General features: G+C 38.8%; 1 long non-coding RNA gene across 1 annotated transcript in view; it reads right to left on the bottom strand.

Moving 5' to 3' along the window:
* LOC134810430 (uncharacterized) overlaps positions 1-12,364 on the bottom strand; it is a 69,543-nt gene that overhangs the window by 34,589 nt on the left and 22,590 nt on the right. The window contains exon 2 of the long non-coding RNA XR_010158456.1: positions 456-729. This is a non-coding gene — a long non-coding RNA (uncharacterized LOC134810430). The remainder of the gene's footprint in view (positions 1-455; positions 730-12,364) is intronic.

Consider the following 12,364-nt stretch of genomic DNA (forward strand, 5'->3'; position numbering starts at 1 on the left):
TTTCCTCAAACATTGACAAAACAGCTGTAACTGAAAGATACAATAGCTTAAAGACCCCAAAATTGGCCACCATTTTTTGGATCCTAAAGCATACATTAGCCAAACCATATTACAATAGTAAACCATTTTCCTCTTAGTCATGGGGGTAACCTCGTACTATTTCCAATCTGACAGCATTTTTCCCAGAGGGCTCCCTGAGGGAAGGAAAGCAGCACTTTCCATTTTAAGTCTGACAAAACCACAGACATGAACATGGAGACAGTTTCAGACAAACACAAAAGGAAGCGTACTTGGGTAAAATAGATCTGAAATCAGCTGCAGGTTTACTCCTAACCAAATAGCAACTGAGTATAAAAATGAGCCCTACTATTTTCCTGACGGTATCAGACCAGACGGCTTAATAAGCCCAGATAAGAAAATAACAGGCTTCCTGCATATGATCCGGTTTTACTCACCCTTTGAGTGCATCCACTCCTGCCTGATCACCATTCTTCCCCAGTGGTGAGAGGGACATGTGGTTTTTGCACATGGAATAGCCCCTGGGAGAGTCCCCAGGACAATCTTATCCAACAGCTTCTGGGAGTCTCCAAATGACCATCTCGCCACAATCACGGGCCACTGAGTGCAGCACCATTTCAGTGACTCTTGGCTAGCTTGCCAGATGTTGTTCCTGGACCAAACTGGGTCTGACTGTGTGTTCTTGTGGCCCAATAACAAGATGCAGACAAACTGGGAAAGAAGAGAGTTTATTTCTGTAAACAAGTACAGGGAGGAGGTCAAAGATAATTCCCCAGACCAACTCAAGACTAACAAACATTTTTCCATTGCTTATATATGTTTCAAACTGTATGCTTATGTGCGGTATCATACTCACCTATGTCTAAAGGTAAATAATTTTAATTAAAAGCTCAGAGACCAGAAATGTACCCTAAATCTACTTGATCTACGAGGGCCCTGGTACTAGGGTGATTAAGAAATGTCCCCTATTTTTGTTCTACTTAATCTGTGAGGGCCCTGGTAGAGGAGTGATTACTTCTATCTTATATTACCTATGGTTTGGGTCTGGAGAGTTGCCTCAGATGCCCAATAAATTTATTTGACCCAAGATGGGTCCTGGTACAAGGAATGTGGGGCTATCTTCATTATCTTGACTTGCCCCAGGTTTTAGGAGAAACTTGCGCAAGACTCTTACCAAACATATATTTCATTTCTGGCTTTGGTGTCCAGGGATTGATGTTTCTAGGGTTAAGTACTAACTTAATGTTAAGGCAGATGCTGTGAAAGTTTGCCTGTATAACTTGAGTGCTATGGAGGCCTGTCTGTGTGACTGCTAGAAAAAAATTGGCCTGTCACACTAATAGGAGTGTATATTCAGGGAAACTGTAATCTGTGCTCCCCTGTGGCCACCCTAAATTTTGCCATACCTAAACTCTAAACAAGATTCTGACTTTTTGATTATATTAAGTTGATGGTTCTCAGTCTCCACTGACCCTGGGAGAGAAACAGAATCATAGGACAATTCTCAGTGTGACAGCCTCTGTGCAGGAGAACAGAGCCTCCCTTCCATGAGACACCCGGAGTCTACCCCCAGCCCAGACACCCATCTGAAAAGCACTGGTCGAGACTCACAGACAACCACACGTTCTCACCTCCCCTAATGTATCTCACTAGAGACACTTAGGCCAAATCTCAGAAGCCTGAGCACAAAAACTAACTGCCTTTCTTTCGGGTATCTCTCAGGGCATACTGTCAGGAATCATTTCCACATGAGAATGAAGGTGTTTTTATCCAAGAATGCCACAAGGGAGCATAGTTTAATAACATCTGGTTGGAATGGATGGAAGCCCTTAACAAAGATGCCATTATGCAGTGATGATACACAAAGCAAGTTGTGAAACATGTCAAATAACAAATTAGATTATAGCACCATCGAAATGTGATTCTGTTGTTTTTGCTTACTTTCTGTGTGTTTTTTCTATTATGTTACAATATATCCCCTTTAAGTCCTTGTATTTTCTCATTTAAAAGTCTAGGGCTGGCCAGGTATGGTGGCTAACGCCTGTAATCCCAGCACTTTGGGAGGCCAAGGTGGGTGGATCACCTGAGGTTGAGAGTTCGAGACCAGCCTGACCAACATGGAGAAAACCATCTCTACTAAAAATACAAAATTAGCCAGGCATGGTGGCGCACACCTGTAATCCCAGCTACTTGGGAGGCTGAGGAAGGAGAATTGCTTGAACCCGGGAGGCGGAGGTTGTGGTGAGCTGAGATCACGCCATTGCACTCCAGCCTGGGCAACAAGAGTGAAACTCCATCTCAAAAAAAAAAAAAAGTCTAGGGCCAGGTGTGGTGGCTCATGCCTGTAATCCCAGCACTTTAAGAGGCTGAGGTGGGTGGACTGCTTGAACCCAGGAATTTGAGATTAGTCTGGGCAACATGGTGAAACCCCATCTCTAGAAAAAATACAAATGTTAGTTGGGTGTGATGGTGTGTACCTGTGGCCCCAGCTATTTGGAAGGCTGAGGTGAGAGTATTGCTTGAGTGCGGGAGGATGGATTGAGTCTGGGAGGTGGAGGTGGCAGTGAGCTGAGACTGTGCCATTGCACCCAGCCAGGCAGCCAGCCAGACAGAGTGAAACTCTGTCTCCAAAAAAGATCTATTGCTTAAGCTAATTTTTAAAAAATTTTATTTTTCAAATATACTTTGAAAGCAATGACTCTTTAAAACATTATCTAAAGATTTTGTACTCAAAATACCATCATAGTTTAATATTTCTGTTGTAAAAGATTTTACTTCTTGGCTGTGTTCTAAAGTTTTATATCTAAGGTATTTTTAGAAACATTTAGTTCAAAAGAGTGACGATACTGTGGTCAACATGTGCAAGATTTTAAATGAGAAAATAACCATTTTATATGCTGTGAAAAAAATCTCATAGCTGTAACTGGTTAGAATTGACATGAAGGCAGCTGTCTTAATGCAAACACATACAAAGAAACAGACAAGCAGAGCACCACTGTGGTTTGCACCAGGCAAGATAAGGAGAAGAGGGAAGGCTGATGCAAGTGTGGTTAAGGACTGAAGCTTAGGTGGTCCCAGGAAAGCCTCACTGAGAATTAGGTTTTAGTAATTAAGTAATGGAGGGCAAGTGAGTAGTTATGCAAAGAGTAAATAGAAAGATGTAAATTTTATTTGCTGTAGGATTAAGATGTTGATGATCCTACTAAATAAACTATTAATTCATCCAGTTCAATTATTGGCATAATCTTATCATGACTGTTATCTCAGTTAACTACTCTACATTAATTATTTTAACTTCCAAGTCAGGTTTATTACATTTGTAAGCTTTTCCATACCAATGAACAGCTTTTATTTTCTTGTTTTACCAACTGTATCTTTTAATATTCCATTTAGCCTTTGTGTGTAGATGGTCAGCTGAGAAGCCGGGACCCTAAAATACATGGCCTACAGATGTGGGTTGTACCCCATTTGCAGCTAGCCGAATGTTCTTTAAGCTGTCAATCAGAGATGTGGATCTTAGAAGGGCTATAGCTTTTGCTTCTTTTTTGGAGACCTTAATTACAGCTATAAAGGACTTCTTGGTTGTGGTCTCACGTGTGTTTATTTGTGTAGTTCTGAGACATTTATTAAGGTATCCCTTTGATTTAAAATTTTGATATATGTTAAGAATGTGATAAAAAAAAATTGTTTGTATAGACTTCTCTCCTAAGCTAAATAAGATATATACCCAAAGAGAAAATAATTAAAACATTTCGGGCCGGGCGCAGTGGCTCACACCTGTAGTCCCAGCACTTTGGGAGGCCGAGGCGGGCGGATCACGAGGTCAGGAGATCGAGACCATCCTGGCTAACACGGTGAAACCCTGTCTTTACTAAAATACAAAAAATTAGCCGGGCATATTGGCGGGCGCCTGTAGTCCCTTCTACTCAGGAGGCTGAGGCAGGAGAATGGCGTGAACCCGGGAGGCGGAGCTTGCAGTGAGCCGAGGTTGTGCCACGGCACTCCAGCCTGGGTGACAGCGAGACTCTGTCTCAAAAGAAAAAAAAAAAAAAAAAATTCAAAGGTAAACAGTTTTAAATAATGACTATCCTACACCTCTAGTAAAGAAATATGCCCCACCTCCAAAACTTATTTATTAGTAGTGTAAATTTCAGAATAAAATAGCCAAGAAACAGAAATGTTTGCTATTTATGCAGCTAAAACCCGGCAAAAGTATTTTAAGAACCCTATAGTCAAAAGTTTACTTAATTGAAACTGATATTTAGACTATATAGGGACACATACATTTATTTGAGGTCTCTGTTCTCTCCATAAAAGCTTCTCAGTCAACTAAATTTACCACTTCTTAAACTCCTGCTATCTATATGAACTCCTCGTTTATCCTCTTGTTGACATATTTTTTGCCAAGGATAATCTAAAACATTATTGGCTTTTTGATAAAGAAGATATTTTCAAACTGGCTGCTCTAGAATTAGTTTTTTCATTTACTATGTTCTGTCAGTCCTTCCTTTTGCCACTTTTGACACCATATAAAGGGCCCTAAAGGAAATTTCTAGAGGCCCAGGGACCCTTTGAAGAAGACAGAAAGGACATAAGGGACTCTGTTTTGGCAGAGTACTTTTATTTTTTCTCACAGAGCTCCAAGGTTTGTGCAGGTGGAAAGGTTCCTCTTAGGTGTAAGCTCCAGTATATTTTCAATTGAACTCCTCAATCTCTTTGAATTTTAAATGCATCCATGTGTACACACATAAGTTATGTACTATATCTACATATATGCATATGTTTATACCTCTGTTTGTATAGTATCCATGTGGTACCAAATTAACTTAAAGATAAACAAGGGTTTGTAAATTAAATAAATAAGTCCAAATATTTTTCAAGTTCACACTACTTGAGCAAATTATTTGGTAAATGTAATTAGTTTAATATTGTTGCATTAATAAAAACAATTAGCTTCTGACTTACCAGCAAAATATGCGTGTATTTCACTGTAAAGTTATTGCCTCTATAATACTTGCCTAACATACAGTAATATGAAATTAGCTAACATTACTGACATTAGCTAACACTACTGACATTAATTACTAAATATAATCATATACTTTTGGCTTTTTATTTCAGAGAAACAAAAGCTATCTAGATATTAGTAAATATGTTTTGTTCCAAACTGAAAAACTGTTCAACTAGAATTATGTTTCTAAATATTATAAAATGTGTATTTATAAATTCTTTTTTTGGGTGGACAGAGTCTCTCACTGTCGCCTGGGCTAGAGTGCAGTGGCACAATCTCGGCTCACTGCAACCTCCACCTCCCAGGTTCAAGCGATTCTCCTGCCTCAGCCTCCCAAATTGCTGGGATTACAGGCGCCCACCACCACACCAAGCTAATTTTTTGTATTTTTAGTAGAGACGGGGTTTCACCATGTTGGCCAGACTGGTCTCCAACTCCTGATCTCGTGATTCGCCCACTTCGGCCTCCCAAAGTGCTGGGATTATAGAAGGAGTTAAACTTTCTTACTTCTTAGGTTTTTATACTATGAATGAACATCATTAGGATTTAAAATTCTTACTAACATGGTGATTGAAACTAGAAATAAAGAACAATTCTATATACAGTGTGTATAAAGAAAATAAGATATGTTTGTTGGAAAAAAGATCATATTGAAAAAGACATGAGGATTGTGGTTTTTCTTAAAGAAACAGTAATTTTGCTTAATGTAGAAATTATTTAAATGTTTTCTTAAATTGAAAAAAGAAAAAAATGAGATAGAACAATTAAATGGGTATAGAAATTGAAGAAAGAAAAAGAATAGAAAAAAATTATAAGAGTTTATAAACGATTTATAGAGGAGCATGGTGGCTCAAGTCTGTAATTCCAACACTTTGGGAGGCTGAGGAGGAAGAACTGCTTGAGCTCAGGAGTCTGAGACCAGGCTGGGCAACATAGGGAGACCACATCTCTACAAAAAAAATTTAGATACTAGCTGGGCATCGTGTCGAATGTCTATATTCCCAGCTACTGGGGAGGCTAAAGTAGGAGAACCCCTGGTGGGGTTGAGGCTGCAGTGAGCCATGATCACACCACTGCACTTTCAGCCTGGGGGACACAGTGAGACTCTGTCTCCAAAAACAAACAAATAGAAAAACCAAAGGTTTATAAAAAATCTTATTATGGGCCAGGCATGGTGGCTCATGCCTATAATCCCGGCACTTTGGGAGGCCGAGGCAGGTGGATCAGCTGAGGTCAGGAGTTTGAGACCAGTCTGGCCAACTTGGTGAAACCCCATCTCTACTAAAACTGCAAAAATTAGCTGGGAGTGGTGGCGGGCACCTGTAATCCAAGCTACTTGGGAGGCTGAGGCAGGAGAATCTCTTGAACCCAGGAGGTGGAGGTTACAGTGAGCCGTCATCACGCCACTGCACTCCAGCCTGGGCGACAAGAGCAAAACTTCATCTCAAAAAAAAAAAAAAAAAAATCTTATTATGAGCGGTCAAAGCTGACTGAGATTACACTGATCTATTTATGAGATTTTATTGAAATTAGCTTTAATTTTAATCATACAATCAATTGTATCAAACATGGGATACAATTCAGTTTTCTTTTTTTAAACAGAATTTTTGTGAAGTATTTTTAAGCAATAATAAAAGACCTGGGGTTCACCTTTTGAGTAAACTGTGTAAAATAAAAAAGAAAATGACCAAATTTCTTTGCCAACTGCATCTTTAATCCTGACCATATTAAGTCTTGTACAATTTCTTCTTGGGGAATTTCTTCTGAGCTTTCCAGAGACCAAGAAATGCACTTCACTGGGCAAACAGTTTATTGTACTTTTAACGTATGGCTGCTTTTTAAAACTTTTTATTGTGCATACCACCCTCTGTACTCTGGAGTGGTGTCTCACTAAAAATTTTAAATTAATTCAAGATTCTGGCTGGGCGCAGTGGCTCACATCTGTAATCCCAGCACTTTGGGAGGCCAAGGCATGTGGATCACTTGAGGTCAGGAGTTCAAGACCAGCCTGGCCAACATAGTGAAACCCCATCTCTATTAAAATTAGCCAGGCGTGGTGGCAGGCACCTGTAATCCCAGCAACTTGGGAGGCTGAGGCAGCAGAATTGCTTGAACCCAGGAGGCGGAGGTTGCAGTGAGTCGAGATCGTGCCACTGCACTCCAACCTGGGTGACACAGCAAGACCCCATCGAAGAAGAAGAAGAAAGAAAGAAAGAAGAAGAACAAGGAGGAGGAGGATGAGGAAGAAGAAAGAAGAAAAAAGAAGCAGCAGCAGCAGCGAGATTATAATGGTAATTAAAAAGTTACCAAAAAAAAAGTCCAGGGCCAGACCGATTCATACCTGAATTCTATAAGACAATTCAAAAAAAAAAAAAAAATGGGTACCAATCCTATTGACACTATTCCAAAAGATAGAGAAAGAGGAAATCCTCCTTAAATTATTCTATGAAGCCAGTATTACTCTAATACCAAAACCAGGAAAAGATATAACAAAAGAGAAAACTGCAGACCAATATTCCTGATGAACATAGATGCAAAAATCCTCAACAAAATACTAGTTAACTGAAACCAACAGCATATCAAAAAGGTAATCCACCATGATCAAGTGGGTTTTATACCAGGGATGCAGGAATGGTTTAACATCCACAAGTCAATAAATGTAACACACTGGCCGGGTGCGGTGGCTTACGCCTGTAATCCCAGCACTTTGGGAGGCCGAGGCAGGTGGATCATGAGGTCAGGAGATCGAGACCATCCTGCCTAACACGGTGAAACCCCGTCACTACTAAAAATACAAAAAATTAGCCAGGTGTGGTGGCGGGCGCCTGTGGTCCCAGCTACTCGGGAGGCTGAGGCAGGAGAATGGCATGAACCCAGGAGGCGGAGCTTGCAGTGAGCCAAGATCGCGCCACTGCACTCCAGCCTGGGCGACAGAGCAAGACCCCATCTCACACACACACACAAAAAAGTAACACACCACAAACAGAATTAAAAACAAAAATCACATAACCGTCAAAATAGATGCAGAAAAAAAGCATATGACATAATCCAGCATTGCTTTATGATTAAAACCGTCAGAAAAATCGGCATAGAAGGAAAATTCCTTAAGGTAATAGCAGCTGTCTATGACAAACACACAGCCAACAATATACTGAATGGGAAAAAATTAAAAGCATTCCCCCATGAGAAGTGGAACAAGACAAGGATGCCCCTTTCACCACTTCTACTCAACAAAGTACTGGAAGTCCTAGCCAGAGCTATCAGACAAGAGAAAGAAATAAAGGGCATCCAAATCAGTAAAGAAGAAGTCAAACAGTTGCTGTTTGCTGAGGACATAATTGTATATTTTGAAAATCCTAAAGACTAATCCAAAAAGCTTCTAGATTTCATAATGAATTCAGTAAAGTTTCAGGACACAAAATTAATGTACACAAATTAATAGCTCTGTTATATACCTACAGTGGCCAAGTTGAGAATTAAATCAAGAACTCAAGCCCTTTTACAATAACTGCAAAAATAAAATAAAATACTCAGTAATATACTTAACCAAGGAGGTGAAAGACCTCTACAAGAAAAACCACAAAACACTGCTGAATGAAACCACAGATGACACAAACTAACGGAAACACATCTCATGCTCATGGATGCATCGGTAGAGTTAAGACTGTGAAAATGACCATACTGCCAAAAGCAATCTACACATTCAATGCAATTCTCATTAAAATACCACCATCGTTCTTCACAGAACTAGAAAAAACAATCCTAAAATTTATGTGGAACCAAAACAGAGACTGCATAGCCAAAGCAAAACTAAGCAAAAAGAACAAATCTGGAGACATTACGTTATCTGACTTCAAACGATACCATAAGACCATAGTAACCAAAATAGCATGGTACTGGTATAAAAATAGGCATGTAGATCAATGGAACTGAATAGAGAACCCAGAAATAAAGCCAAATATTTACAGCCAACTGATGTTTAACAAAGCAAACAAAAACATGAAGTGGGGAAAGGACACCCTATTCAACAAATGGTGCTGGCATGCCACACATAGAAGAATGAAACTGGATCCTTATTTCTCACCTTATACAAAAATCAACTCAAGATGGATCAAAGACATATATCTAAGATCTGAAACCATAAAATTTCTAGAAGATAACACTGGAAAAATTCTTCTAGACATTGGCTTAGGTAAAGACTTCATGACCAAGAATCCAAAAGCAAATGCAACAAAAACAAAGATAAATAGATGGGACTTAATAAAACTAAAAAGCTTCTGCAAAGCAATAGAAATAATCAGCAGAGTAAACAACTCACAGAGTGGGAGAGCTTCACAAATTATGCATTCAACATCGGACTAATATCCAGAATCTACAAGGAAATCAAACAAGTCATCAAGAAAAAAAACAATCCCATTAAAAAGTGGGTTAAGGAAATGAATAGACAATTCTCACAAGAAGATACAGAAATGGCCAACAGACATATGAAAAAAAGGCTCAACATCACTAATGATCAGGGAAATACAATTCAAAACCACAATGGGATACTAACTTACTTCTGCAAGAATGGCCATAATAAAAAAAATAGATGTTGGCATGGGTATGGTGCAAAGGGAACACTTTTACACTGCTGGTGGGAATGTAAATTAGTGCAACCACTACGGAAAACAGTGTGGAGATATATAGATCTACTATTTAATTCGGCAATTCCACTACTAGGTATTTACCCAGAGGAAAAGAAGTCATTATACTTAAAAGGCACTTGAACACGCATGTTTATAGCAGCACTATTTGCAATTGCAAAACTGTGGAACCAGCCCAAACACCCATCAATCAACAAGTGGATAAAAGAAATGTGGCTGGGTGTGGTGGCTCACACCTGTAATCCCAGCACTTTGGAAGGCCAAGATGGGCGGATCACTGGAAGCCAGGAGTTTGAGACCAGCCTGGCCAACATGGCAAAACCCCATCTCTACTAAAAATTCAAGAATTAGCTGGAAACGGTGGCTCACGCCTGCAGTGTCAGCCACTCAGGAGGCTGAGGCATGAGAATTGATTGAACATGGGAGGTGGAGGTTCCAGTGAGCCAAGATCACACCAATGCACTCCAGCCTTGATGACAGAGCTAGAATATGTCTCAAAGGAAAAAAAGGAAGAAAATATGGTGTATATTATATATACACACACACACTATGGAATACTACTCAGCCATAAAAAAGAATTAAATTAATGGCATTCACAGCAACTTGGATGTAATTGGAGACCATTACTCTAAGTGAAGTAACTCAGGAATGGAAAACCAAACATTATATGTTCTCACTCATAAGTGGGGGAGCTAAGCTATGAGAATGCAAAGGCATAAGAATAATACAATTGGGCTTTGGGGAATTAGGGCAAAGGGTGGGAGGGGGGTGAGGGATAAAAGACTACACATTTGGGTACAGTGTACATTGCTTAGGTGACAGGTACACCGAAATCACCATTAAATAACTCATTCATGTAATCAAACACTACCTGTCCCCCAAAAACCTATTGAAATAAAAAAATAGTAACACTGAAACCCCAAATTAAGTTCACGCATAGTCTAAATGAAGCATTTACAATCCCCTATATGCTCCCTGAATTACGAACACTGAAGGAGCATTTTTTTTTCCAGTACCATGATTATGGAGTCATGCTTTCTCCATTTTTAAAGCATAAGGCTATCTAATAAACATTAATTTTGAATAAACTTACAATTATTCTGATAGAAGTTATTTTCACTTTTCTGATATCTGAATTATCAAATAATATTTGTCTTCTATGTCTTCCATCACAAAAAGTACCCAACATTACAAAGATATGTCAGTATTTTAAAAACCTGACCATTTTATTATACTTAAGGAGCAATTGGTGAAATAATTTGGAAACTTCAGAATATTCCTTGTACTTTAATATAGAAGAATAATGATCTGAACATGTATATTTTTACATGCATTACTGTTTTATATTCAAGTATTTTTCTTTATATTTTCTTCATATATTTTACATTTGCCATTAAACTTTCCTTAAAACAAACTGACATTAATAATTTTTACCTAATATAGAATGGCCTTTCATGGCCCTGAGGCAGAAAAAACAGACCTCATATTTTTAAATAAACACTAGGAATTAATATATAGCATCGACTATTTGAGAATTGAATTATATCAATAATACTTGCTTTTCAAAAATTTCAAGTACTGCCAGTGTCAATAATATATCCATTGAATATGACAGAACATCAGTGTTCTTGCTTGATTGAAAGAAATAAGCAAATAAATTATCTAATTGCCTTGACTTTATATTATTCTCTGTAATAAATACTCTGGTTTGATGTAAAGTCTGAAAATGTTCGTGCTTTAGTCCTTTCTTGTGTAAATCTTCTGACACATTTATACTTGAGTTTTATTAAATATTTCATCACATTTATTACATCTGTGAAGTTTCTTTCTGTGTGAACTCTATGGTGATTTTTAAGTTCCATATTTTAGATAAACTCTTTTCACATCAATTACTTCTATAGAGTTCTAATATGAATTCTCTTATGTTAAGTAAGGGTTGAGTAGCAACCAAATAGTTTGTGGCATTTCAATAATTGCAGGGTTTCTCTCCAGTATGAATTTCTCTGGTGTTGAGTAAAGTGTAAACTATGGTTAAAGGTTTTGCCACATTCTTTCAATTGGTAAGTTTTCTCATCATTACGGATTATCTCTTTTTTTTTTGAGACGGAGTCTTGCTCTGTCACCCAGTCTGGAGTACAGTGGTGCGATCTCGGCTCACTGCAAGTGCAAGCTCCGCCTCCCGGGTTCACGCCATTCTCCTGCCTCAGCCTCCAGAGTAGCTGGGACTACAGGCACCCGCCACCACGCCCGGCTAATTTTTTGTATTTTTAGTGGAGACGGGGTTTCACCGTGATAGCCAGGATGGTCTCGATCTCCTCACCTCGTGATCCACCCGCCTCGGCCTCCCAAAGTGCTGGGATTACAGGCGTGAGCCACCGCGCCAGGCTATCTCATGTTTTTTTAGATTTGATTATTAACTAAGAACTGTCTCACATTTATTGTATCTGAGTTTTATCCAATATAGATTCTCTAATGCTGAGTATGTTTTGACAACTGGCTAAAAACTTCTACACATTTATTATATTTGTATGACTTCTCTGAACATTGGTACTCTGATGTATAATAAAGATGAAGAACTAATAAAAGACTTTCTCACACTTTCTACATTTGTAGTGGTTCTCTAGAAAATGAGTTTTCTAATGTTTTCTAGGGATTAAGCTTTGGCTCAAGGTTTTATCGATTTATTGCATTG

This window comes from Pan troglodytes, chromosome 6, assembly GCF_028858775.2.
Source record: "Pan troglodytes isolate AG18354 chromosome 6, NHGRI_mPanTro3-v2.0_pri, whole genome shotgun sequence".
NCBI lineage: Eukaryota > Metazoa > Chordata > Mammalia > Primates > Hominidae > Pan > Pan troglodytes.